The sequence below is a fragment of the Mus caroli genome, unplaced genomic scaffold (assembly GCF_978045245.1).
Source record: "Mus caroli unplaced genomic scaffold, Mus_caroli_1 scaffold_8, whole genome shotgun sequence".
Classification (NCBI taxonomy): Eukaryota; Metazoa; Chordata; class Mammalia; order Rodentia; family Muridae; genus Mus; species Mus caroli.
The window spans coordinates 115,717,290-115,742,992 of NW_028227263.1; the positions used below are offsets into that span (position 1 = coordinate 115,717,290).

Sequence of the window (25,703 nt, forward strand, 5' to 3'; positions counted from 1 at the left end):
GGGAAGCAGCCATGTTTAAAAGGGATGTCTAATTGAGGGTCGAATCAGAGAAAGATTCCACAGAATGAGTCAGAGATAGGATAGTTCAACTTTCACAACAGCAGCACAGGAAAGAGAAGTGACTTAGGAGCCGTGCAGGGAGAGTCAGTTGGGAGTCTCTGCACTGAGTGCAGCGCGGTGCAGTGGAGTTGAGTTTTTGAGTTTATGCAGTGCAGTGCAGGTCAGCAAAAGCAGTCGAAGCCAGAGAATAAGAGCCAGAAAATTAAAACAACTGCCAAAGTTAGTTTGAGACTAAGCAGAACAGTTCATTGAGAAGCTGAGAGAAGCCAGATTGAATCAGTCAGTTTGAGCCAGAACAGCTGAGTTGAACCAGTGAACCAGAGTACAGAAAGAACTAGAAAGGGTGAGCTTATTCAGCCCTAAGCCTTTGAGACAATTACATCTGTCAAATAAAGTTTTATTCAATCTTGGTCAGAGGACAGTTTTGTAGACTTGTTTCTTTCCTCCACCTTTAGGTGAGTTCCGGGAATGGAACTGAGGTTGCTAGGTTTACATGGCAACCTTCACCCGCTGAGCCCTCTTGCTGGCCCTAACCTCTCACCAGATCGGCGATTTGCAGATAATTTCTCCCATCCCATGGCAGCTTTTCTACCCACTATTCAATAGAATAGTGTTTTAATACACAAAAGTCTTTCAGATATGTTGGGGATTTTTTTGTTATTGTTGCTGTCCATGCTTTGGATATTGTAATTGAGAAACTGCTGTCTGGTTCAGAGCCACGAAGCCTTTCCCTGTGTCTTCTAAGGCTTCTGTGGGTCCGGCTCTCACACCGGGATCTCGGATGTGTTCTGAGTTACGTTTTGCATCTGGTGTAGGATAAGGGTCCAGCTTCATTCTGGGGGGTCCGGGTTTCCATTTCTCCCCGACTGTGCTTGTTGATAAGAATCTCATTTTGAAAATGACACTGCGGTGGCCTTCACCACGGTAGCAAGCATTCTGTTCCCTGCTGTGCTCATTCTCCGTGGAGAGTGAGTTGTTGCTATGAATAACAGTAAGCAAGAAGACAGTTCCTCTTCAGCTGGACACATCTTCCAGGCCAGGAGTGATGAGCAAGGCAGACAGTCTGGAGGAAAAGACCAGAAACATGCAGCCATCTGCATAAGTGTTCAGGCAGTGAGTGGGCCTTTTGAGCTGTAGAACAAGAAGAGGCTCACAGAGGCTGCCATAGGAAGTGTAGCATATGTATCAAAGTCCGGTGCAAACCGGAAGGAGTGCTATGTCCATCTCTCCAGAAGCCTCTCCCCTGAACGCTTCCAGCTGTGGTCTGGGATCTCCAGATGGGCGTTGCCATGGAAGCATCCTCCACCTCTCACTTCCTGACTGAGTTTATTTGCGAGTTTCCCATGCTGGTGCCAGTTCCCAGCTGTAAATACAGACGTGGCGGGGTCCCTTTTTCCTGCTGCCTTGTAGCTGCCTGAGGGCGGATGTGGCTAGAATCCAGCGGGAGAGCCTCCTCCAGGCAGAGGCAGTTGTAGAACCTGCCATGTCACAGTTTCTCTCCGTCCCAGCATGCTGTCTTTTGTCTCCTCTCAGGATGGTGCCAGCAAGCCTCTGCCTGTGCTTGGAAACACTAGAGTCCAACTTGTGTCTGATGGAGACATGAGCTCATGAGAGCTTCCTCTACCACCCGGCTCCTGGGGAAGCCAATGGCCGGTGTTTTATTCAGACCCCCCAACAAGGCTGATTTGTCACCCTTCTGACGGAAACTGGGCTCACTGTTCTTGGCCACAGAGAAGAAAGGGCTCTCTGACCTAAACAAAGGAACTTCCACCAAGATGAGGGAGGTCCGTGGCTCCCTGCTCCCTTGGACTGAAACTGTTCGTTGTAGAATAATTCTGTTCTGCTAACCAGCATTGTCCACTGTCATGGCTGTGGAGGCTTCAGGCAGCACAATCTCACGGGGCCACCATGATCAATGCTAAAATGTCGTGTGGCGCACACATGACTGAGCTCAAGTGTGCTCAGGCATCTTTAAATAATTTTTAATCCTTTTAACAATTTGATCAAGTGTTTATAATTTCCCTATTTTACAGCTGGGGAAGCTGCAGCAGGGGGTAAGCTAAGTTGTTGGCCAGATTTCTCCACAGCAGCCATTTAGGCAAAAGGAGGGGATTTAACCAGAAGATGCTGATGTGGCTCAGAGAACCAGAGCTGGGCCTCAGAAAAGTCTATGGACCAGGCAGGCAGTTCCTTGGTTGCAGGTAAAAAGTAGCAACCAGACCTGGAACAAATGAGTGGAGGTGAGGATGGGCTTACCCTCCCAGAAACCCAGAGGCAGAGCCAGTGTCTGTGATGGTTAGTCGGGAAGGCGGGACTATTCCCGGGGACCTACTTTGTTTCTATGCCTTCGTTGGTTCAGAGGAACCAATTATTTCAGCATCACCTACCACCCTGGCCTCCCAGGAGGCTGGAGGTCAAGCTGCTAGCAGTAATTGGAGTTGTATGACCCTGTCCCTGTCCTAAGAGAGGTTAGTTATCTCTCCGCTGCGATGCAAAGCTTCTGAGCTCCTCTCTGATGGCGCGTGTTGGGGGTATGGCTTTCCTAGAAACAATCACGGTAGCTAGAGGGGTGTGACTGTGATAATAGAGCAATCACTCCCATCCTGAACCCAGATGCTGGGGGGTGGGCACCCCCAAATGCCTTGGGATCAGAACATGAATGTGCTCTTCCTCACGGAGCCCTCCCCCCATCTCTATGTCACTCACTCTGTCCCCCAGGAAGGCTTGCTTCCTGCCTTTCCTGGTACTGCAGAGGAAGCCTGGCCATCTACAAGCTGCACACACCTTACATCAGCCTTCTTTCCGGAGAGTCGTTCTCAGACAGTACCCAGAATCACCCGAGAACCTGAAGGTGTCTCTCCGTGGACTGTCTGGGGCCAAGGCGTGAGCTGTAGTGTACAGTAGGCTCGGCTAAAGTGAGTGCTTTCCATCGAGGGCATAGTCCCTGACGTCTCCTGTAGGCTTGCCTACTCTGTCCTCTTTATAGGTCCCGTGACCCGGGATCATGTGAGCAGTACTCTGAAGGACAGATGCTGGGTCACACTTTTTGACTGCAGTCACCCTACAGCTTTGTTTCACAGATGCTCTGCTCCAGGCTGAGAGTGACCCATTCATTTCTCAGATTCCGGAAGTGGCCTCTTGTGGGCAGGTCATCGCTGCAGTGTGGCCCACCAAGCCTAGTTTGCTGTGACCTCTGCCCGCCACCCATCCTAGCCTAGTCCTTTAGGACTCTCTGCACCCTGCCGTCTGCATCCTGACCCTCTGCTGTCCTATGCATGACTTTTACTTTCTCTTCCTGGGCCACTCCTTTTTGTCCATGGGTTCTCCTTCCCTTAGTCCTCTGACCAGACTAATGCCAGTGCCTCCTTTAGATCCCCCTCACACAGCACTCCAAAGGGCCTGCTTCCCCCTCCCCCGCAGCCCAGCCCCTTCTCTGAGCTATGAAACCTGCATAGTCAGGACCCCACCTCTGTAATGTCAGCCCCGTAAAGGCAAGGACCAAGTCTCTTTGGTGAATGGCGTAACTGTTTCCCGAAATGTGCCTTACTTTAACTTGGACGTGGGGAGAACCGACGTGATCACAGAGGTTGAATACCCCTTTAAAAGTGGTTGGTTGGTTTGTTTGTTAATTTCGGTACCTGGCATGAAAACAGAGCCTTGAGCATGCTAGGTAAAGCTGACCTCTGAGCTTTTTCTGAGCCCCCAAGGATCTTTTATCCAGAGTGCTTGAGACCAGAAATGTTGCAGATTTTGGACTATCTGAATATATGTGAGCTATCTTCTGAGTGGAAACCAAGTGTGAACACGAAATTAACCTGGAAGCCATTTTATGTAACATAAGCGCGCCAGCTTTGGCTGCGACTTCAGGTCAGGCATCGGATTGTCCACGTGTGTCTTCTCAGCACCTTTTGGAAGTTGGAGAATTTTTGGATTAGGGTTGATCTTTACCACCGACAGTGACATAATAAAAACAACAATCACCTTTATGAGTTTCCTTTTCCTTTGCTTTCTTTTTATGTTCCTCAGCCTTTGGGTTGCAACCGTTTGGGGGGGGGTCAAATGACGCTTTCACAGGGGTCACCTAAGACCATGGGGAAACAGATACTTAAATTATGACTCATAACAGTAGCAAAATTACAGTTATAAGGTAGCGATGACAGTAATTCTATGGTTGGGGGTCACCACCATATGAGGAACTTTATTAAAGGGTCGCAGTGTTAGAAGGATTGAGAACTACTGCTTTAAAGTGTGTGTGTGTGTGTGTGTGTGTGTGTGTGAGTGTGTGTGTGTGTGTATATACACAACATGAGTGTGGTGTCCAAGGAAGCCACAGGAGGACCTCAGGTCCCTTGAAGCTGTGGTAGTTGGGAGTGGCCTGATGTGGGTGCTGGGACCTCGGTGTTCTGAAGGACAGCAAGTGCTCTTAACCTCCGTGGCATCCCTCCAGCTCTCGTGTCTGTTCTTCTCAGTGCCTCACTCTGACTCAGATCCGGGCTGGCCTCAGATCTGTACTGATCCTCCTGCTGGGATTCCAGGTGTGAGCCACTACATCTGACCACCCTCTGGTTTTACTTCGTTATTTCTACCATGCCCTCATATAGGGACACATGTGGCCACTAGAGGACAGCTTTGTGGAGTCAATTCTGTCCTCCTCTTTTGCATGGGTTCTGGGGATCAAACTCAGGTCACTAGACTTAGGTGGCAAACACCCTGAGCTGCTGTGCCATCTTGCCAGCCCATAGTTACCTTTGGAATGGCTAATTCCCAGTAAGTGGAGCTTTTCATACACCACCTTCAAGTGATTCCTACTCGCCAGCATACAGTGATGAGGACCCTTATGCGCTGAGTCATAAGTGCTAGCTGCTATGTTAAATCACTTATATCATTCCATTAGATCCACACAACCAGCCTCAGAGACCAATAATAGAGTCTGTCCCCATTTCACAGTTGAGGAAAGGGGAGAGCAGTGTCCTACCAGCCCCGTCTCACTGCTGTCTTTTCTCCTTTGGGTGGTGGTGACACAGCCTTAGATAGTGTCTGTCATTTGGCCAAGGCTTGCATCCAGTGTAGAGCCTCCGCAGTCAAGACCCAACTATCATGAGGCTTTGGTTGGTTCCAAGTTGGGTACCAGCTTGTTGTGTAGTGTGCATTTATATATGTACCAGAGCCATGATTCCAACCTTTTGTTGAGTACCCAATATTTTCAAGCGTTGATAATTAAAATCTATCTGTGGAATTTGTATATTTTCTTGTATTTTTGCAGTGCTGGGCCTTGTGAAGATAGACAAGTGCTTCATTACTGTATCCCCAGCTTCCCAGTGATAGAATATAGGCAGGTGTGCAGCTGACACGGGAAACTGAACCGTGGCTGATGGGGATTGTGGCAAGTAAAATGTGGAGAGGAGAGGAGGGGAGGGGAGGGAAGGGCAGAGGAGAGGAGAGAGCCAGCAAACACTGTTGGGTGGGTGAGTTGTCTAGAAGGACAACCCACACACAAAACCAGTAACCATGGCTGCCTCTGGTCAGCACCATTCCATTGGTGGATTCCAGGTAGGGGCTCTACCATTTAGCCACGCCCTCCCCCCACCCCACCCAGCACAGTTTTATATCACTTCATGCTTGATAAAGGAGAAAAATTTTAGGTGCTTTTTTATCATTATTGAACACAGGCATCATATCAAGTACTGACATCATTAGGTGATGCGGTTCTAAGGATCTGTTGTGCACATGGTTCTTCATTGCCATGTCACATCCGGATGCAGCATCTGACTACAGTGGAGAGTCACCCTCCAGTCCCTGTCTGCCAGCTGCCCAAGCTTGTCTTCCACATCTACCAGTTTTGTGTGTGGGTTGTTCTTCCCGAAACTCACCCACTCAACAGTGTTTGCTGGCTTTCTCCTCTCCGTGGCACATTTTCCTTCCCACAATCCCCATCAGCCGGGGTACTGTTTGTAGCATTTCTGCCACCCTAAGTCCAGGCCCTGAGTTTCTGTCCTTAAAGCTGTCTCTTCCTGATATCCTGAACCCCACTCCTCACCTCTCCCCATCCCATTAGCTGCTCACGGTGTACGCGAGTGTGAGCGGCATCATTGCCAAGTTCTTGAGTGTGTTAGTCAGTGTTCTCTAGAAGAGCAGAACTGATAGAATGAGCATAGAATCACTCCACAAGCCTGGAGGGCATACCCTGGAATCCCAAAGAAGTAGGCTGTAACACCATTGAAAGAGTAGACCCGCCAGTGAGAACAAGAGCAAGCAGGCAAAGACAGAGCCAGCTTCCTTCCTCATGTCCTTCATACAGGCTGCCGCCAGAAAGTGTCGTTTAGATTAAATGAATCTTCTCACCTGGAAGGTCTGGATTAGAAGTGGATCTTCCCACTTTTAAGAAAACACTCCCTCATAGGCGAGCCCAGGCACCTGGGTTTTTGTTCATTCCAGATGTAGTCAAGCTGACAACCAAAAATAACCATCACAGTAGGGAACGGAACCGAAGGAGGGCCCAGATGGGGGGCACAGCACAGCAGCAGGAGCCCAAGCCAGTGTCCCAGCCCCATGACCCGCTAGCCAGCCAAGCAGACCTTAAACACACCACTGTGCCCTCAGTTGGAACACAAATGGAGTAAGAAATAATCAGTGTGGCCCAGATTCTGAGGGCCTGCGGACACAGGTTACACCGGAGGGGACATGATCACGCTCCATTGCCCAGCCAGGGAAGGAGCACACAAGCCAACATCAAAGATGGTACCGTCGTCCCCTCTGCTTACAGCACCCTCCTCTTCCCTGTCGCCTGCCTGCTGTTCCTCTTCTTGAATGGGTCCTCTTTTCCCATCCTCTGCAGCAGCATTCAGCTCCCTCAAGCCCCAAACTCACTTAGTCTCCCTGTACGCTATGCCGTGTGCATGGAGGGTGTGGATGGCTAAGGGGGGTTTGTCGAGTTGTATACTAGATTTTCCTCTTCTAGAAAAGTCTTTGTTACAATTGTTTATTTCTGAAAACTTACTGAATGCTGCTCTGGGTCCAGCCTAGGCTATGTGATACTAGGGACAAGGCAGTGGACAGGGCAGCCCTAGAACATGTCCTCCCAGAACTGGTCATGCACACACAGGGACAGGACCCATGTCCATAGACATCAAAAAACCAGAAAGCTGAGGGCTGGCATAGAGGAGGCATGCGGGTAACGTAGGTGCTGTGGGCACCCAGAGGAAGTACGTACCCATTAGCCTCACCCGCTAGCCTCGGGGACAGTTAGTTGCAGGAGGAAGAGAACAGAGCCAGCTAAGCCAGGGCAGTCTGGTATTCACGCTGTGCCCTTAGGGCCAGCCACCTGCCTCTTCCTTCACGCTTGTCTCAGTCCCTCTGAAGAGTGCCTGGCCATCCACTGCCAGGCTGGGCACTGATTGTGGAGGACTCACATCTCAGGAAAATAGGCGGTCCTAGAGTCAGTCTGTACCAAGAAAGCATAAACTAGTTAGGGAGGTGGTAGTGAGCCCGAGGTGCAGTCTAATGGTGCCAAGGGTAATTTTAGGGTAGGCCCTGGGATGTGTGGAGTCAAGATTGGAAGAACTAGAAGGCCCACACATGCAAGGGTGGAGCTTGCACAACAGCCAGTACAGGACGTGGAGGGGGCAAAGTCAAGACATGCAGGAAGTCCAGCCTGAGTACTTTTTTGGTTCTGAGGTTAGATAGCATAAGAGAGGGGAGGGTGAAAAAATGGGGTATGGTGGGGGGCGGTGTTGAGTACTGACATGAGCCATCCAGAGAGAGGCTCTGTCTGCCACCCAGTGTCTGTGAAAATAGGACACTATTTCTCTTGGACACTCTTCTCGCCGGGCATGAGAGAAGCACTGCTTAAAATTATGACAAGAAAATATTTTCCCTTCCAAGGGTATGAGAGCAGAAGGCCCGAGCAAGCACTATGGCCTTGTTACAGGATGAGAAATGGGGCCAGATAGATAGTCCCATGAGGACCGGAGTTGACTCTCCAGCATCCATGTCATGCAGCTTACAACACCTGTAACTCCAACTTCAGGGGATCTGCACACGCGTGTGCACACACACACACACACACACACACACACTCACACTCCACACGCACGTGCACACCTGTGTGGTGGTAGGGTGCAGAATGAAAGACTTAGGAGGCCTGTGTAGTGGCATACTATGCAGCTATAAAAATAGGCTGGCACGCGATTGGATGGCCTTCTGTGGGCATGGCATGCCACCAAGTATAAAAGTGGGGGGGGGAGGGGGGAGAAGCCGCTTCCTTACTTCTCAGTTGGGAAGGGCATGTTGGACAATGAGGCCTGCGCAAGCTCCAGCCTGGCCGTTGCTGGGAACTGCTATCTGCCTCAGAAAGCAAGTGGGGAGTTGTCTTTTGGGAAGGCAGCATGGTCTTCCCCCCTGGCACGGCCTCCCACACTGTTGGCGGACATTGCTGGGACTAGAGGGGTGGAGACTGAAGCCACAGAGTCTGCGTTTTCAGTGCGGTCAAAAGAGAAGACTGGTTTTAACCAGCACACTCTTAGGTGGGTGTGGTTACCCAGAATTCACCTCTGAAAACTCAGCCCTCGCGCCACCAGTCACAGACTCAGATTCCGATGTTTGGATGTTTTTGTTTTACTTTGTTTTGGTGTGGGGGGGAGGGGTTGTTTTACACAGGGTCTCTCTATGCAGAGCTTGCTATGTCCCCCAGGCTAGCCTCGAACTACATATGATCGTTATTCCTTCACAAATGCTGAGATTACAAGCATGCACCACCACTTCTGGTTTCCTCAGTTATAATCATGTAACACCCCTTTACCCAAGAAAAGGGAAAAATGGAGGAGGATCAAGGTTTTGTAAAGATTCTAGTGCCATTCTACCTTGGAATGCTGTGAATGTATGGAAAACCGCAGGGTAGTTCAGTTATAGACTACCTGCCCAGAATCCCCCAGTGAGGGGCTGGGGGCGTGGCTCAGTGGTAGAGTCCCTGCCTAGAATCCCCCAGTGAGGGGCTGGGGGCGTGGCTCAGTGGTAGAGCCCCTGCCTAGAATCCCCCAGTGAGGGGCTGGGGGCGTGGCTCAGTGGTAGAGCCCCTGCCTAGAATCCCCCAGTGAGGGGCTGGGGGCGTGGCTCAGTGGTGGAGCCCCTGCCTAGAATCCCCCAGTGAGGGGCTGGGGGCATGGCTCAGTGGTAGAGCCCCTGCCTAGAATCCCCCAGTGAGGGGCTGGGGGCGTGGCTCAGTGGTAGAGCCCCAGCCTAGAATCCCCCAGTGAGGGGCTGGGGGCGTGGCTCAGTGGTAGAGCCCCTGCCTAGAATCCCCCAGTGAGGGGCTGGGGGCGTGGCTCAGTGGTAGAGCCCCAGCCTAGAATCCCCCAGTGAGGGGCTGCGTGGTAGTGCACTTGCCTGGCATGTGTGAGGCCCCTATTTGTTCTGATCTATCTGGCTAGCTACAGAGAAGGATCCAGGAAAGCAGGAGTAAGCTTGATTGGAGAGGGCTCTGATGAGTGCGTGCAAGTGAGTAATAATGGTGGTTGCTTAGGCGTGGAAAAAGGAGACAAGGAAATGGATTCGGGTATATTTTAGAGCTAGTGGCATAAAAGCGCTTTCTAATTCCAGAAGGATAGACAGACAAGTCCACTCTCTCTCTCTGCATTTGTTTGTTAACTGATCCCTGCTGATGGGCAATCAAGGACCCCACCTCCAGGCCCAGGCTGCTGTAGTCTGAACTGCTGGATGAATCTGGAAAGATTGAGGGCAAGAGCTTTCATCAGAAAGAGCCCCTGCATCAAAGGCCAGGCCCCGCACAGCCAGCCTGCATAGACTCACGTCCCAAGCCCAGCTCTGCGCTGGTAGATGACAGCAGCCATCTGAATCCAAGCCTCAACACACAAGGGTGCTAGCCTTGTGGACAGTCTCTCACGCTCCCCGATGCCTTGCCGTCTCTGGGGTGACTCTCCCCTTGAGGCTAAGTCCACCTCTATTCCCCACCCTCCTGAACTAAGTTCTAGCCACCGTTGCAAAGTTCAGATCACTTTGCTTTCCCAGGGACTCAGCACCAGCTGGCCAGGATTCAGTTCTGGGCCAGGGCTGGAGGAGGTGTGTGAGAAGGCATTCTGTTTGTATGAGGTGATTCTCCCCTCACGCTTTGGCCCTTTCTGGGCCTTCTGGCCTTGTTCCTGAGAGTACAGACTCCATGGGTGATTGCTGCTGGTGGTCTCCCTCCCCCCCTCTCAGGAGAGCCTCAGGCCTCTAGGTTCCTCTGAGTCACCCAGTTATTGAGGTTGGCTCAGCTAGGGTGAATTTAAAATTGGCTGTGGAGAGTGTCCTTGTCTTTTGCTGCCATCAGAGCCCACAGGTCCTGAAGACCTGGACCCTGCCCTGGCCAGGAATCTTGTCAGTTTGCATCTCTGGAAATTCACTGACTGGAAACAAGAAGGGACCACAAGTCTAAAGATGATGAATGTGATGTGTCTCAGTTCATTCCAGGTTCAAAAGGAAGAGAGGAAAAAGGGGAGAAGCGTATTATGTCTATGCATATGTGTATGTGCATGTACACAGCCTCCAGGGAGAAATATATAGGGCATGAATGAGCCGAGTGTGGCTTCCTAGCTGCTGGGGGAATGTGTGAATCACTGTGACCTTTACAGAAGTCAGTCGGGGGAGGGCTTCATACTTATTTGAATGAGCAGAATGTGCCTGTGAGAAAGCATTCAGATAAAAGCAGAGAGGTGTACAGTGAACAGAGACTCCTTACTCAGTGCCTGCCACCCTGAGCCCCTACACAGTGGACCCCTGTGTCAGCTGTCCTCTCAATAAATGGAAGAAGCACTCAGCTCAACTTGGAAATCAGTTCATTGACCCAGTACTGCCAGTTCTAAAGTGACACCCTACAGAAAGACACAGCCCTGGTGCAAAGGGACACCTAGTGCAGTATTGTCACCGTAGCAGTGTACATGTGGGAGTAGTGCACAGGTGGGGGCTGTGCACAGGTGGGGGCGGTGCACAGGTGGGAGCATTGCACAGGTGGGAGCAGTGCACAGGTGGGGGCGGTGCACAGGTGGGAGCAGTGCATAGGTGGGAGTGGTGCACAGGTCTGGGCAGTAGCACTGGCCTTGAAGCTTACCTGGGCGCCTCTCTGTTGATGAGGAGAAACTGAGTGGACCATGAATGCCCCTGCCATTTTTTTTTTTTTTTGACACGGTATTTCTATGTTTCCCTGCTTGACCTGGAACTCACTATATAAACCAGTCTAGCCTCGAACTCAGAGATCTACTTGCCTCTCTCCTAAGTCCTAGGAGTAAGTGCATGCACTATGATGCCTATCTTCCTGTCATGTCTTTAATATGCTGTGAGTGGCCACATTCCCACAGGACTGCCTCCCTGGTCTGCCTTAGGGCACCGCTGCAGGGTCCAGTCTGTTCTCCGTGGGGCTCTGCATGCTCTGGCTTACTCTCTGCTCCTCTGCTCCCAGGAGCACGCACGCGTCCCCCTCAGAAGACACACACCCAGTGGAGTGAGAATGATGACCTTTTGGGTCACACCATGCTGCCTTCCGCGACACACTCGTCCTGCTTACCCTCAGTGCTGGCTAGCTGCCTGTATGCCTGCCAGCCTAGAGAAGAGAGGATGCTGTGACTGCTTCTCACTCCTACAGCGGCCCCTCCCTCATCGCCTGGGCCAGGCTTCTTTCACTTAGTGTCTTCAAGACTCATCTCCATCGAGCATGAAGTCGGGCTTTTGTTTCTTCCCATAACTGAACATTCACGCTATGGATGTATGTGTGTATGATGTTTGCTTAGCCATTGCTCCCATGTGGATGCCCTTAAATGTAGCTCCCTTTTCTCTTCTTTTTTTAAGCTCTAGATTTAAACTCATACTGGCTTCCTGCATGCGAATTTCAAAGCCTGTACTTATGTAGGCATGTGTGTCCTCGTGTGTTTCTCCTCATTATCTGGGCTATGAGCTTTGAGGGCCTGTGTGTGCATGGACTTGGGGTCACTGTGTCTGGCACTTCTCCCTGATAGGTCCACTGTAGGACGATGCTCAAGAGTTGTCTGATGACCGACTCAACGTAGCTCCTGTTGCTCATTCGCCATCTCACCTAAAGCAGTGCTAACCACATTCTGAGCAGAGTTCTGGGGAGTCTGTGTGTAGCTTTCTCCTTGGAGATACGGAAAGTGTGTAGGTCCTGGAGCAGGAAGACGCTTTAAATGAGAGCGGGTGCTCTGCCACTGAGTTTTTGTGACTATAGTCATTTCATGTGGAAGATGACAGTGTCGCCTGAATGGTGCATTTCAAATGGTTGTCAGAGCCAGGTATGGTGGCAAACACCTGTAATCTCAGCACGAGAGAGAGAGAGAGAGAGAGAGAGAGAGAGAGAGAGAGAAGTGGGAAGATCACCAAACGTTTGAGGCCAGCCTGGGCTCCTCCAGGTCAGCCAGTGAGAACCTGTTCCAAACAAAAGAAAGCAAAAGGCTATCAGTAGCAGAGATTGGAAAGATAACTGTGTAAGCTCGACCAGGGGGATTTTTTTTTTTCTTCTAGTGAGTAAAATGTCCATAGCATGGCACCTGAGGCCAGCGTGGCTGCCTGATGGTCACCAGAAGAGCAGGATCAATAGTCAAGGATCCTTCTGCTTCGCTGTCCCTGAAACAAGGCTGTCAGTCATCCTTAGATAGCTTATAGTCCCCTGTTGCTGCTGCAACAGATCAGCGAGTCTGCCATGAAGTGAGGGAGTGGGCACAAAAGCACCAGCCAGCTTTATGACTCTGGAGGAAATTCCTCCAAAGCTTCACAACAGCTTCCTACTTCCACTTAGGACCACTGCTAGCTGCAAGAGAGGCTGGGAAATGTAGTCTTGGAAGGAAGGGACGTGGCCGCCAAAGCAGCTCTGTTATCTGTTCCCTTCCCACAGAACCTGAGCCACAGCAGCTTCTCAGCCTGGGCCCCCCCCCCCCCCCCGTACTGCGCCCCCTAACCCCCTACAGGGGGCCAGAATCAGGGCCACAAAGTTCTCCTTGTGTCCGATTGATCAAGAGATAAGACTTTAAGACTAGTGGAAGTCCCACTGTGTCACAGGCATTATGAGGACATTATCACATTTATTAAGCACTTTCTGAGGACAGATCCCGCTGTAAACAGTTGTCACTGAATCATTTTTCTAAACATATTCCTCCCAGAGCCCTCATTATTCCTCCTTAACCGCACGAAGGAACTCACAGGTTAAGCAACTGTGGATGTCTCCACTGATAAATTCTTCCCTTTTACTGCATTATGAATAAGAGGATTAGAAACCAAAGCCTGACCTATTTTGGTGGCTTGACCACTGTCCCAACTTTCACCTGATTAGCTGGGGCTGGGGGAATGCTTTGTGGAAACGCACCCAGCGGCGGAAACCACACTGACAGGCTGTTTTCAGTGCAGTGCAGGAAGGGGCTTAACTCTTGGCACATCTAGCAACCGGCTGGTGACAGGAGGAGAAAGGATCTGTGCGGCTCTGCAGGATTTCCCAGCAGGCAGCAGAGCACGCGCAGATGTGTGGGCAGGCTGGGCTCAGCCTGGACGTAGCCTTAACGTGACCTTTAAGCCAATGCTCTTGAAGGCTGAGGGAAAAAAAGCTAGACTCGGTTGAGGTCCTCTGAGAATTGAATCAGCCCACACATCCGGCTTTCTAGGTGCATTTGACCAATCCTGCTGGGCAGAAAGCTTTGAGTTCCCCTGAGTCTGTCTCTTTAAGACACTTTCCAGGCTGTGTCTATGACTCCTGGCGAACCCCTGGCTGTGTGATAGAGCAGCCCACAACTGCTTGGCTCATGGCTTTCAGGTGTCTCGTGCATTTGGCTGTTAGCGCTTCCATACACAGTGCTGTCCTTTCAACCCACAGAACATTATAGGGAGAGGGTCAACTCCAGCATAGTTCATGCTTTCACCAACCTGTATCCACAAGGTAGCTGTACCCGCCTTTGCCAAGAAGCCAGGGTTCCCAAAGGAAGCCCACCTCTTCTGTGGACAAAAGGAGACCATCTAGCTGTCACATCAACATTCCAACCTGAGAAAGGCGAAGGGGCAAATGCTTCCCACCATCTTGGATAAGACGTCATAAGCTGGGCTACATAGTGAGTTGCAGCTAGCCTAGGCTTCATAGTGAGGTCCTGTCTCAAACAAACCAAAGCTAAACAAAGGAAAAAAGATGCCACCGTTGCCTAAGGTGATGTAGCTATACTCCTGTGTTGTGCAGTACACAGTGAGTTTTTCTGTTCACTTGTGGGTCTCTGAGTGGTTGATGCCTTGTAGAGATAGGAAATAGGGTAAAGAGCAAGCCTGTTCTCTTCCCATTGTATTGTTGGTGGCTTCGTTGAGAGAGGTTGATTGGTGTTTCACAATCTCACTACATAGCTCAGGCTGGGTGGGTTTTGTTTTGTTTTCTGAGACAGGGTTTCTCTGTGTAGTCCTGGCTGTCCTAGAACTCTCTCTGTAGACCAGGCTGACCTCGAACTCAGAGATCCACCTGCTTTTTCCCCCAAGTGCTGGGAATAAAGGTATGTGCCACCAACACCCTTGTTGGTGGTTTTAGAGTTGAATGCCCTGGTTTCAGAGCCTTCTCTGCTACATACAAGATCTGCCATGAGATCTTGAGTGTCTTAGGGTTCTTACTGCTGTGATAAAACGCTGTAACCAAAGCAGCCTGAGGCGGAAAGGACTAGCTTTGTCTTACCATTAGTAGTCCATCATTCAGGAAAGTCAGATCAAAAACTCAGGCAGGGGGCTGGTGAGATGGCTCAGTGGGTAAGAGCACCCGACTGCTCTTCCAAAGGTCCAGAGTTCAAATCCCAGCAACCACATGGTGGCTCACAACCATCTGTAATGAGATCTGGCGCCCTCTTCTGGAGTGTCTGAAGACAGCTACAGTGTACTTACATATAATAAATAAATAAATCTTTAAAAAAAAAAAAAAAAAAAAAAACTCAGGCAGGGTAGGAATGGAGACAGGAACTCACACCGAGGCCGTGCTGTTTACTGGCTTGCTCAGCTTGGTTTGTTAGGCCATCAGGGCCACCCACCCAGGAATGGCACATTGCCCACAGGCCAGCCAAGCAGAGGCATTTTCTCAATCGATGTTCCCTCTTCCCAGCCTACCTTGTGTCAGGTGGACATAAAAACTAACCAGGACATCTGATCTGTGGAGGAGTTGCCGGCAAGAGACCTCACCGGTAAAGGTGCCTGCTGCAAGCTTACTGACCTGAGTTTGATCCCTGGAATCCCTATGGTAGTGGCCAGAGCCAGTTCCCTCAAATGTCCTCTGATGTGTGTATGCTGTCACCGGCATGCTACACAGGTGTGCACACAACCATCAATCAACCAGTCAGGCGCTAGAGGCAGGAAGATGAAGAGTTCAAGGTTATCCCCAGCTCCATACTGAGTTCAAGGCTATCTTGGGCTACACGATACCCAGCTTCACAATGGACAAGCAGGAGTGAGGGTCCTAGAGAGGCAGGTTGTTGGAAGGGTTTGGTGACTCTTCTCAGTAGTCAAGCGTTGACAAGAGTGGTTTACACACACACACACACACACACACACACACACACACACACACACGGCAAAACACAAATCCTCGCTTGAACTTGCCGTGGGAATTTGAAGGGAGAATGAAGGTATCACTGAACGTATTTTTGTCCTTGAGAGAGGTGGCGGAGCTGAGGTAGCGGCCGGCACGGGGAGTCGCTGCACTCACTCCGGAGGAAGTGGTTAGAGGCCGGCTTGGGGCTGCTCAGTGAGACCCTGTTCCAAAAGAAAACAAGGAAAGGAAGAAATTTGCCAACTTTCTTTTCGAAAACGTTTGTTCCAGCTCTGTTACCACCCACAGTGACTGAGAGTTCCCCTAGCTCCAACACTAGCACAGTTGGTGGTATCAGACTGACATTTTGGCCAATCTGCTGCGTGAAACGGTCACACACAGTGTTGTTTTCTCTAAGCAGCCCCATGGCTGAGGTCTGCCTGTGAGCCATGCAGCCTACCTGGGCTGGCTGCTGGAGGACAGCCCCCCACAGTGTGTGTGGTGTTCCTATAGCCTTTAGCCCTGGGCCCCCAACATAGCCTCAGAGGCAGGTCAGTCAGGGGAACGGGCAGTGAGGAGGTGAGGTCCTTGAAGCCTGCGATTCAGTCATAGTCACTGAGGATGGCATCCGTCACCAAGGGTACACACTAAATCATTGTGTGGGTTATTAATAGAATGTGGGTCATAAGAGAAAACGTGATTAATTGCAGCATGAGCTCAGCGGCTGTTGAGGGCCTCGGTTTTCCCAAGGCAGAATTCTTTCTTCCCGTATCAGCTCTTCTTTGTTGGGCTGTGGAGGGAGGCAGTTGAATGAGCAGGTCTTTCTCTGAGTTGTTATTTTAAAGATGGGGAGGGGCTGCATATACTGCGGATTGCTTCGAAATGAGGATAAATTGAGCAACTTTTTTCATGTCCCAGAGGATGCTCTCAGACAGTCTGGAAAGGAGAGCGTAGGCCATGGTGCAAGGCCACAGGGTGTGCTTCTCCTACACTCGGCTTGGGATGCCCAGGAAGCCACTCACACAGCTGGCTGCTCGGCCGAGAGAGACTTGGCTACTCATCATGACGCATGCTAAGAGCAGGTGTCTGGCCAGACCCGGTATGGTAACATACGCCAGTGATTCCAGCACTCGGGAGACCGAGGCAGGGGGTTCTTAGATTTGAGGGCAGCCGGGCTTTATAGTGAGACCCAGCCTCCCAACAAAGAAGAGCAGAAAACATGTGAAGGGAGGTTGTTCTGATTAGGCTTGTGTTGCTGTGACACAATACCTGAGACAGTATAAGTTTAAAGGAGGAAAGGTTTATTTTGGCTCACAGTTCCAGAGCTTTCCCCCCATGCTTTCTTGGCCCTTTGGTTTGGGGCTGCCAGGAGCTCACGTGGCTATGTTAACAATGTGTGCTTCAGGGGGGTTCAGTGAGGGTCAACTCCATGTTCATTCACCTGCAGATAGCCCTCAAAAGATTGCTTTTGAGCATAGCAATTACGGTGTCGTGGACCTTCGGTCAGACACTGCCCCAGAAGCTCATCTGTAAAGCAGGAAGCCGTCGGTGCTGCCATGAGCCACTGCTGTGGGGGTCACCTCTGTCATGAACTTTCCTCTGCCGTCTTGCTGGAGGTTGTGCTCCCTTTGGGGCTGGAGTAGACCCGTGAGTGTCCCCAGGCTGACCCTGGTCCCCAGAGGCGTCAGGACACATCCAGAATCTCAGTCTCCTTGTCCACCAGACAAAATGACAGTGCTCCTCTTCCTGGCCCCGGAGGACTCATCTCACAGCGTGGCTGCTCCCTGGAGAGAAGCAGCTAGGTGTCCTGAAAGGGTCCTGTTCCCTTAAACACAAATGACCATGCACTCCTGTTCTCTCAGGTCCCTTCCTGTTCTGTTTTTTTCTGTTAGGACAGAATTACCCTCTCTTCAACCTCAAAAGGAGTCTAGTAGCTTGGGATGCAGGAATCGCAGATCCGGCCTGACCAGAGTTGCCACTGACGTATTCCTATCAAGACTTTGCTAGGTTGACAAATCAGCCCTGGTCAGTCCCCGCCTACTGCCCCTTCTGCACAGCGACAGAACTCCCAGGGCCAGCTCTGATCGGCCTGCGAGTCCCTACTGACATGTGGCCATGCTATCTTTCTTCTCCTGGGACTCTGTTCTTGGCATAAACTTGTGGAAAGTGAGGTGCTTGGCCTGTGAGTGATGAGCCAAGGTCTTGGGCATGCAGGGTTGGCACCCTCCCTCCCCAGGGGTACTGAGGAGGCTCAGGTGTCCCAGCTCTAGTGCCCTCCTTCCCTGCTGTCCTCTGAGCCGCCTTTTACTTCAGTGACCCCAGGCAGACAGGCCTCTAGTCTTTTGCGGTCCGAGGTACCTAGCCCCGAAGGAAGGAGAGCCATAAGCAGCTAGGCTCCATAGCGCGCTTTCCCTTCTGGAGTGCCAAGCTGAGGCAGGAAAAGCTTGAGCCCAGGATAGCCTCTTCGGGTGGATGGGGGAGGGGTGGAGGGACTTGTAGCTTGTTGTAGTGGTGCACACCTTTAATCCCAGAGTTCAGACAGCTCTGTGAGTTCAAGGCTAGCTTGGTCTACATAGTGAGTTCCAAGACAGCCAGGACTACATAGTAAGACACTGGTCTCAAAAAACAAAAATGTGTATAACTAAAGAGGAAGGGGGAAAAAAAAAAAAGAAAAGCAGTTTCCACTGCACTCCTACAGGGCCTGGTGAAATTTTACAAGTACTTTATTCAGGGGCTTCCTGGTCATCCCAGGAATTTGCTAATAGCAAGTCTGCTGGTGACAAAGAAGGTGTCCTTAGTATTTCTTTCTGCTTCCCTCCCATCCTGTGAAATATCTCGAAAGTCAAAGCTGTTTGGACAGCTGAGGAACAGGCAAGGACCCAAGGGGCTGCTTCTGGGTTCTTCTGAAATGTGTGTTTTTCTGGAGTTGCTGGCTCTATGTATAGTGACTGTTGCTAATTTTATCTTATGCCTCCCTAAATGGCCTGGTAGTGAGCTCTGGGAATCAGTGAGAACAGCAGCGGCCTGGCCTCTGCCCTTCTGTGTTAGTTGGGAGCTATTTTTCTTGAGAACAAACACAAACCAAGGCCATCCTGCTTATGTAAAAGAGGGTCTATACAGATGCAGCCCGGGAGAGCCCACTAACAACAGCATCAGGAATTGCAGGGTCCAGGCCTCCAGTACAGTGTCAAGGGTGCTGTCTCTTCCCCAGCTCTGGGCTCTTTGGGTCCGTGGTTGAGTTGGTCTTCTGTGTTGTTTTGTTCTTAGAGGGGCTGAGATGGTCTTGGCAGATGTAAAGAGATATAAGTGACCCATCAGGCGGAACCAGTACGCCACCCCGTTGCTCTCCTTCCCTCCTCCCTGTCCTGGGGCTGCTGTCCTTGCTTAGCTCACCTGGCGTCCAGGCCAGGAACGGGGCAAAGCAGTGCAGTGACCTCAGCGTGAGGCCAGGTCTGGATCATGTGCTCCTCAGGGCCTTGCCCTGCAGAGGTCCTCAAGCCTGTGTCTGTCCCTGTCCCTAAACCTCCTGAATGTGCCACCACACCTGGCTTACCTTACTCACCTGTTTCTAAGTCACTGAATCCATCACTAGACCTCAAGGCTAGCTTGTAAAGTAGCAAGTGTGTGGATAGATCCAAGCACGCTGATGCACACATACACAGCAGCACCTGGGAGCCTGAGGCCAGCCTGAGCTACAGAGTCAGCCCCCACCCATCTACATGCACACGCGTGCGCGCACGCACACACACACACACACAAGAAGTGAAAGAAAAGAAAGACATCTTGATCTCTGGATGGAATTGGGTCCTTTGCATCCTTTCATACCCGTTTCCCATGGACATTTGGAGGCTGCCCTTCTAGAGCTCCTCCTGACTCAGGGCCCTGCGTGTGCTAGCACATGTAGTATGAACAGACTCACCTCATCCTTAAAATGCTCAGCCGTGTGCTGGCAAGATCGATGTAGTGGGTAAAGCTCTTGCCAAACAAGCCTGACAACCCGAGTTCAATCCCAAGAGCCTACCCAAAGGTAGAAGCAGAGAGCTGATTTCTAGAAGTTGTCTTTCTGATCTAGAAGTGCACATACATGTGTGCTTGCACGTGTATACATGACTTTATACACTCACAATTTTAAAATCTTACCATTCAGATAAATAGAACCATACCAAATATTCACGCGCCCAGTCTTGTGTCAGACAAGTACTACTTGTCACTTCTGCACACATAGCCCTCGGAAAGGAATGTCCCTGTGTGTCCTACACTTGTGCATCTGTCCTTTGTCCTCACTGTCACGGTGGCCATGCACTCCTGCCTCAGGGCCTTTGCACCAGCTGTCCTGTGGCCTAGAAGCTCTTTCCAGGGCAGGCATAGTTTGTGATCTTAACTCCTTTGGGTGTCGTTCCCCTCTGTGTGTTGGCAGCCCTGCTCCCTCCACCCCATGTTCTCATCTCAGTTGGCATCAGACCCTAGCCAGCCCTGGTCTTGTGCTGTGTGCTTGTTCAGCCAACTCCTCTCCCTAGGACAGCCGCTCTCCTGTTCTACTGTGTTCTCAGTTGCCAGGCTTTGATAGGTACCTGTCAAGTGTGACAGGTGACTGTTAAAGCAGGAAGATCCTGTGCTACTTGGCCAAAAGCATGACCTTTTCTTTTTCCTTTTCATAGGTGCATCACCTTTGACCTTGCCCTTTGACCTTTGGCCTTGGCTCTTGTGAGACCTGCAAAGGTGCACTAGGATCCAGGTAAGTACTATGGCTATTTGTTTAAAATTTATAAATAATACACATGCCTCTATTATTTTTAAATATGCATACAAAGAGTATCAAAGAAGAGAACCGTCTCCATCAGTACCCCAGCCTCCCAGCCTGAGATAAGCTCTGTCATTCACTGTGCCATGTGCTGCTACCCCGTTTCCCACACACACATATGCATGCTTTGTGTTTCCGTCTGTCCTCTGAGAACAAACCCAGGCTGTACAGATGCTCTGGTACCAGCACCTCAGCAACAGTGTGTCTCAGAGAGCCTCGTTCACAGGCAGTTACAGTCAGGGGGGTTTCGGTTTTGTACGGCCTTCATTCAGTTTAAATTCTATGTAGAGTAAACTTCACTTTGGAATTTTCTTGTGAACCTACTACACAGGGAGACACAAAACGGGCCTATAACCCTGCCATATGCCGCCACACTCTCTATAGGTTCAAAACTCTGTGGTGGCGGCATAGGTGCTGGCTGACACACAATTGAGAATATGTATGTGTGGTAAATACCTATCTGGATGTATAGGTTTAAGTCGGTTAAATTTGGGAGAATTTGGGTGTGATTTTTTTTTTTTTTTCCTAACAAGTGTCCTGCTCTTTCATGTTTGGTGACAGATTTTAGGTCGTGAAGTCAGTTTCAGAGCACACGCTCTTTTGGTTCCCAATGAAGCATCTCTGAATGCCAGTGCCAGCCTTTATGTCAGGGTTCTGGGGAGCAGTGCTGCCTGGTTCTGGAAAGGCAGGGAGACCTTGGCAGCGTGGGCAGTGGGAGGGAGGGTGGAGATTCTGGCGCCAGATGCTAGAAGTGTTACCAGCTGACACAGACACCCGAGGCCACGCTGTGGGACTCAGTGAACCCTGTGAGACCACGTGGTTCCTCCCTAAGTGTTCCTGTGAGGCCAGATACTGCTTCTTGTGTGGGTACGCAGGTGGTTTTGTTTATTTGTTTGCTTTGTTTTCAAGGCAAGGTCTCACTATATAGCCCTGGTTATCCCAGAACTCACTCTGAAGACCAGGCAGGCCTTGAACTCCCAGAGATCTGCCACCTGCCTCTCCCCTGTCCCCCCCCACCAAGTATTGGAATTAAAGGAGTGCGCCTCTAGGTGTTGGGTTTCTCTGGAGCTGGAGTTCAGTGGTTGTGAGCAGCCCTGTGTAAATCCTGGGAGCCAAGTTTGGGTCCTCTGTGCCAGCGATATGTGCTCTTAGCTGCTGAGCTTCCTCTCTTGGTTTTTGAGACAGGTTCTTGCACTGGACCCTATGGCCTGTGTATTACTTATCTGCCCCATCCCCAGCCCTGGGATTACAAGTATGTGCCACCACACTTGGCTCTTTTCACGAGTGCCAGGTCCTCATGCTTGGGCAGCAGACACTTCACTAAGCTATCTTTCCAGCCAGTTATAACAGCCTACTGTGCTACAGTCTGTACCAGGTCCCAGCACTCTCTAGTCTTTTGTGACTCGGGAAGCATGCCACTCTGTGATTTTGCAGCGTCTGGATTTAGCTTTGTTTGGTGTTTTCCCTTGACTCTATAAAGGCGATATCGTGAATGGGAAGAGTATCACAGAGGCAATGTCTCCTCCTCAGGGTATTGTCCCAGGGATCCACGGTGTCCGTGATTATGAACCCCCTACCCCCCGCCCCAGTGTCATCTGACTCACTTGGCTAAGGTGGTGTCTGCCTGCCAGGTACTTCCCCTGCCAACCCTACCGTCATTTTCCAAATATAACTCAAAGGCTTTTGGAGGGAGCTTTAAGACTCTGACGAAGCCCTGCTTATCCACAAACTTGCATGCACTAATGCCAGCATCTGCTGGGAGCTGCCTCCCCTCTCTGTGTCTAGTGAGGTATCTGCAGTGTCCCCATACCCTCCCCATCTGTCAGCTACAGTTCGTGGCTAATTGGTGCACGGGCTAGAGGGAAGGGCCTTGTCAGGGTAACAACCTTTGATTTAAAAAAAAATTTCCCACACTCTGTGGTGGGCCAGGGTAATAGCTTGATGCCGCCCTGTTTCTGTGGGCTTTTCCCTTCTTGGCCGGCCGCAGGGTTGCTGCTATAGTTCCAGACAGCACAAAAGTAGGGATTAACTCCAGTGACCCGTGAGAGCACTCCCAGAATCCCCTAGATAACACCACTTTCATCTCACTGGGCAGAGTGGTGTCTCTCTCTCTCTCTCTCACACACACACACACACACACACACACACACACCAAGGCAGGTAGGAAAGTTCATTGAACCTTCAACCTTCTGGCCAGAGGAAAGGGCAGTGGAGAGAGCAAATGGTACCCGGCCAGCAGAGCGTCTGGCTCCACAGGGAGAAGAGCGGTAATAATTGGTATTAGTGGGAGCTGACTCTTGGCCAGGCCCTGCTGTAAACACTCTCCATGCATGAGCTCACTCTGTCCTTACACCCACCCTATGAGGTCACCGCCATCATTGCCCTGTAATGGTGTGAACACTGAGGCACGGGATGGGGAGGGTGCTTACAGAGTAGTGGGCCCGGGCGGACTCAGGCAGCCTGCCTTCAGGGCCCTGCCAGGCCCGGCTACCTTCTGTCCAGCTCCTGTCTGAATTCTTCCAGCCAGGGACACATGTGGTGTCCTGTCTTGCTTTACACCTGTGTGTAAGCCCCTCCCACTCGTCTTGGTCTGGCTCTGGGTTGCCCCACCAGTCATGTATCCTCCTTGCCAGACTCAAGGGACATGGTGGGGGGACTTGTAAATTGCCAGGGAAAATACCTATGGTCTTCCTTTCCCAACAAACGGTACCCTCACTTTTAACTATTCCGTCTATTTTTTTTTAACCTGCCTGGCATCCTGCGGGTTGCTTCAGCCCACATTTCCTGTGTACCCCAGTGCTCATCCCTGTGGTGCAGCGTGTCGGCAGAACGACAAGAAACGTAACCAGGAAAGCCGCAAGGCCATGGGCATCCCCGGCAGATACCTAGGCCTCGCTTGGCTTTCTCCAAGTCTGTTGAATCAAAATGGGTTGACAAGGAACCCAAGCACACCTGCCCAGAGTCCGGTCTCAGCCGCGCCACTGGCTGGGCCCACTTGGGCAGCTTAAGCCATGGGGGCTGCTGTTTGTCCCCAGAGATGGTTCCGAAGGTTAAATGTGCTTACAAACTTACGTACCTGGGACAGTGCCTAGCAAGGGGTGGGAGTGGGGCTGGGGGAGGGGTCACTTAGTGGATGCTGGTGTTGCTGGTGCTGATGGTGTGGCTGAGGCAGCTCATGTGCATTAGCCCTTAAAGCTGTACCAGCAGCCGCAGCAGCACCACTGCCACTCCCCGCTGCCATGGGGATCCTTACCCACTAAATGCCGAACTCTCAGGGTGCCTAGATGTCACCAGCCTATCTTCTGAGAACCGGAATTTGCTGATAGCTTGAGTCTTGGGCCAGGAGTTTTACAAGAGAAAACAGGAATTTCCTTTGGTGTGAGCCAGGAACCCGCAGCTGTTGGTCTCCCAACCTAGTTTCTCAGGACAACGCCGATGTCCCTAGGCTTTTTAGCACTGGCCTGGGGATTGTGACTGCCCTTGACCTCTGCAGTCAGAACACATGGATGCTTTGTACAGCCCATCACCCGAATCCCAAATTAGACCTGACAGTGTGATTTATTCTCCCGGATGGAGCGAGAGGGCAGTGCCCCAGTGGGTGATTCTTTGGAAGGTTGTCAGCCCGAATTAGCCCACACCCTTCATGCATCCTTGCTGCTTAAGCATCCTCCAGCTAATAGGGTTTCCAGGGTGGCTTTGGCTTCTAAGCAGCCTCTTCTGTCTCCAGAGACTGGAGGTTGGCTGTGTGATCCCAGAAGAGGTGACAGTGTGTTTGATGAGACAGCCTGCAGCCTTATCTAAAGACATCAGCTCTGGGTGGGACCTTTCATCTTCCCAACAGGAAGTGGAAGTAGCACTTCCCAGGGAGTAAAAGCTTTGTCTGCCCCTCCCCCAGGCCTTTCACTGCTGTAACCCTCCTGCAGCCAGAGACTGCCGCTTTCCAGCAGCCACCAAATCTCATCACAGTGTCTCTGCCCCTCGTGACTTTATTCACTCACAGGACTCCCAGCCACGAGTGAGATTCTAAGGTGGCAACAAATGAACCTGAAGTCCTAAAGTGAGCACTCTCAGTGCCATTCCTTGCTGGGTCATGTGGCGTGCAGCAGGTCAGGTGGAGCATTGATTTTGTGTTTCGGGGGCCCAGGCCTTGACTGAGGCTCTCCTGTCTTGAAGCTGAGCCATACAGCTTGGGACAGGAGGATGGCAGAATGTGCAGGGCTCTGAACAGTACGCGCACTTCCATCTCCAGCCAGGAAGGGGAAGAGGGGGGCGTGAACACAGTGACTATAGAGTAGATGTGTGGTGCTTCCTGAGCACCTACTGCATACCAGGCCTCCTTGGGACTCTGAAAATACAGTGATCAGGTGTTTTCCATCTTTAGGAGCCTATGGCTGCAGTATGCAGAAGATCCAGAGCTCAGGTATATAGGTGAGGAGGAGCTTGGCATGTATAGATACTTATCGTGGGAGGGGCCTGAAGGGTAAGGAGAAGTCACTGAGTGGAACTGAGATGGGAGGTCCCAGTAGCGGGAGCATGCAGTACTGTAGAAAGAAAGGTGGAGCCATCATGATTGGGAATTCTGGGCCAGCCTGGGCTACATGAGAGACTTCATCATCCCACAACGAACACATAAAAAGCCTAAAACAAGCTGCTAATGATAGTGAACACCCATGATGCCTGGGTGCAGAGGCAAAGAGATCACCACAAGTTCAGGGCACCCCAGGACTACATGGAGCGACCCTTTCTCACAAGAAGAAAACAAAAAAGACAGGGCTGGCAAGATGGCTCAGAGGGGAAAGAAAGGCGTTTCTGTCAAAACAGAAGACCGAGGTTGCTTTCCAGGACCCACGTGATGGAAGGAGAGTCAGTTGCCTCTGGTGGTTATTCTCTGACTTTTATAGGTATATTATGACATGCACATACAATAAATAAATGTAAATTTTAACTTAAAAGATACAGATAACGGGCTGGAGAGACGGCTCAGCAGTTAAGAGCACTGACTGCTCTTCCAGAGGTCCCGAGTTCAATTCTCAGCAACCACATGGTGGCTCACAACCATCTATAACGGGATTGAATGCCCTCTTCTGGAGTCTGAAGACAGCTACAGTGTACTCACATACATAAAATTAATAAATCTTTTTTTAAAAAAAAGATACAGTTAACATAACCATCTACCTGAATTTATTTTGTCAACTCTATGAAACATGGTGACTCGTGAAATCAAACTTGATGTTAGATTTGGGAGCTAAGATGTAGTAATGCTCATTGTAGACCCCAGTGGGGAGCTGGGATGTGGTTATGGGACCTCGG

General features: G+C 50.9%; 1 protein-coding gene across 4 annotated transcripts in view; it reads left to right on the plus strand.

The window, feature by feature from the left end:
- The window catches only part of Sipa1l3 (signal induced proliferation associated 1 like 3), a 198,059-nt gene that overhangs the window by 63,872 nt on the left and 108,484 nt on the right, over positions 1-25,703 (plus strand). For all 4 annotated transcript variants that reach the window (XM_085841952.1, XM_085841955.1, XM_085841954.1 and 1 more), the window contains one exon: positions 20,251-20,327. The gene's annotated coding sequence lies outside the window, so the exon portion shown is untranslated. The remainder of the gene's footprint in view (positions 1-20,250; positions 20,328-25,703) is intronic.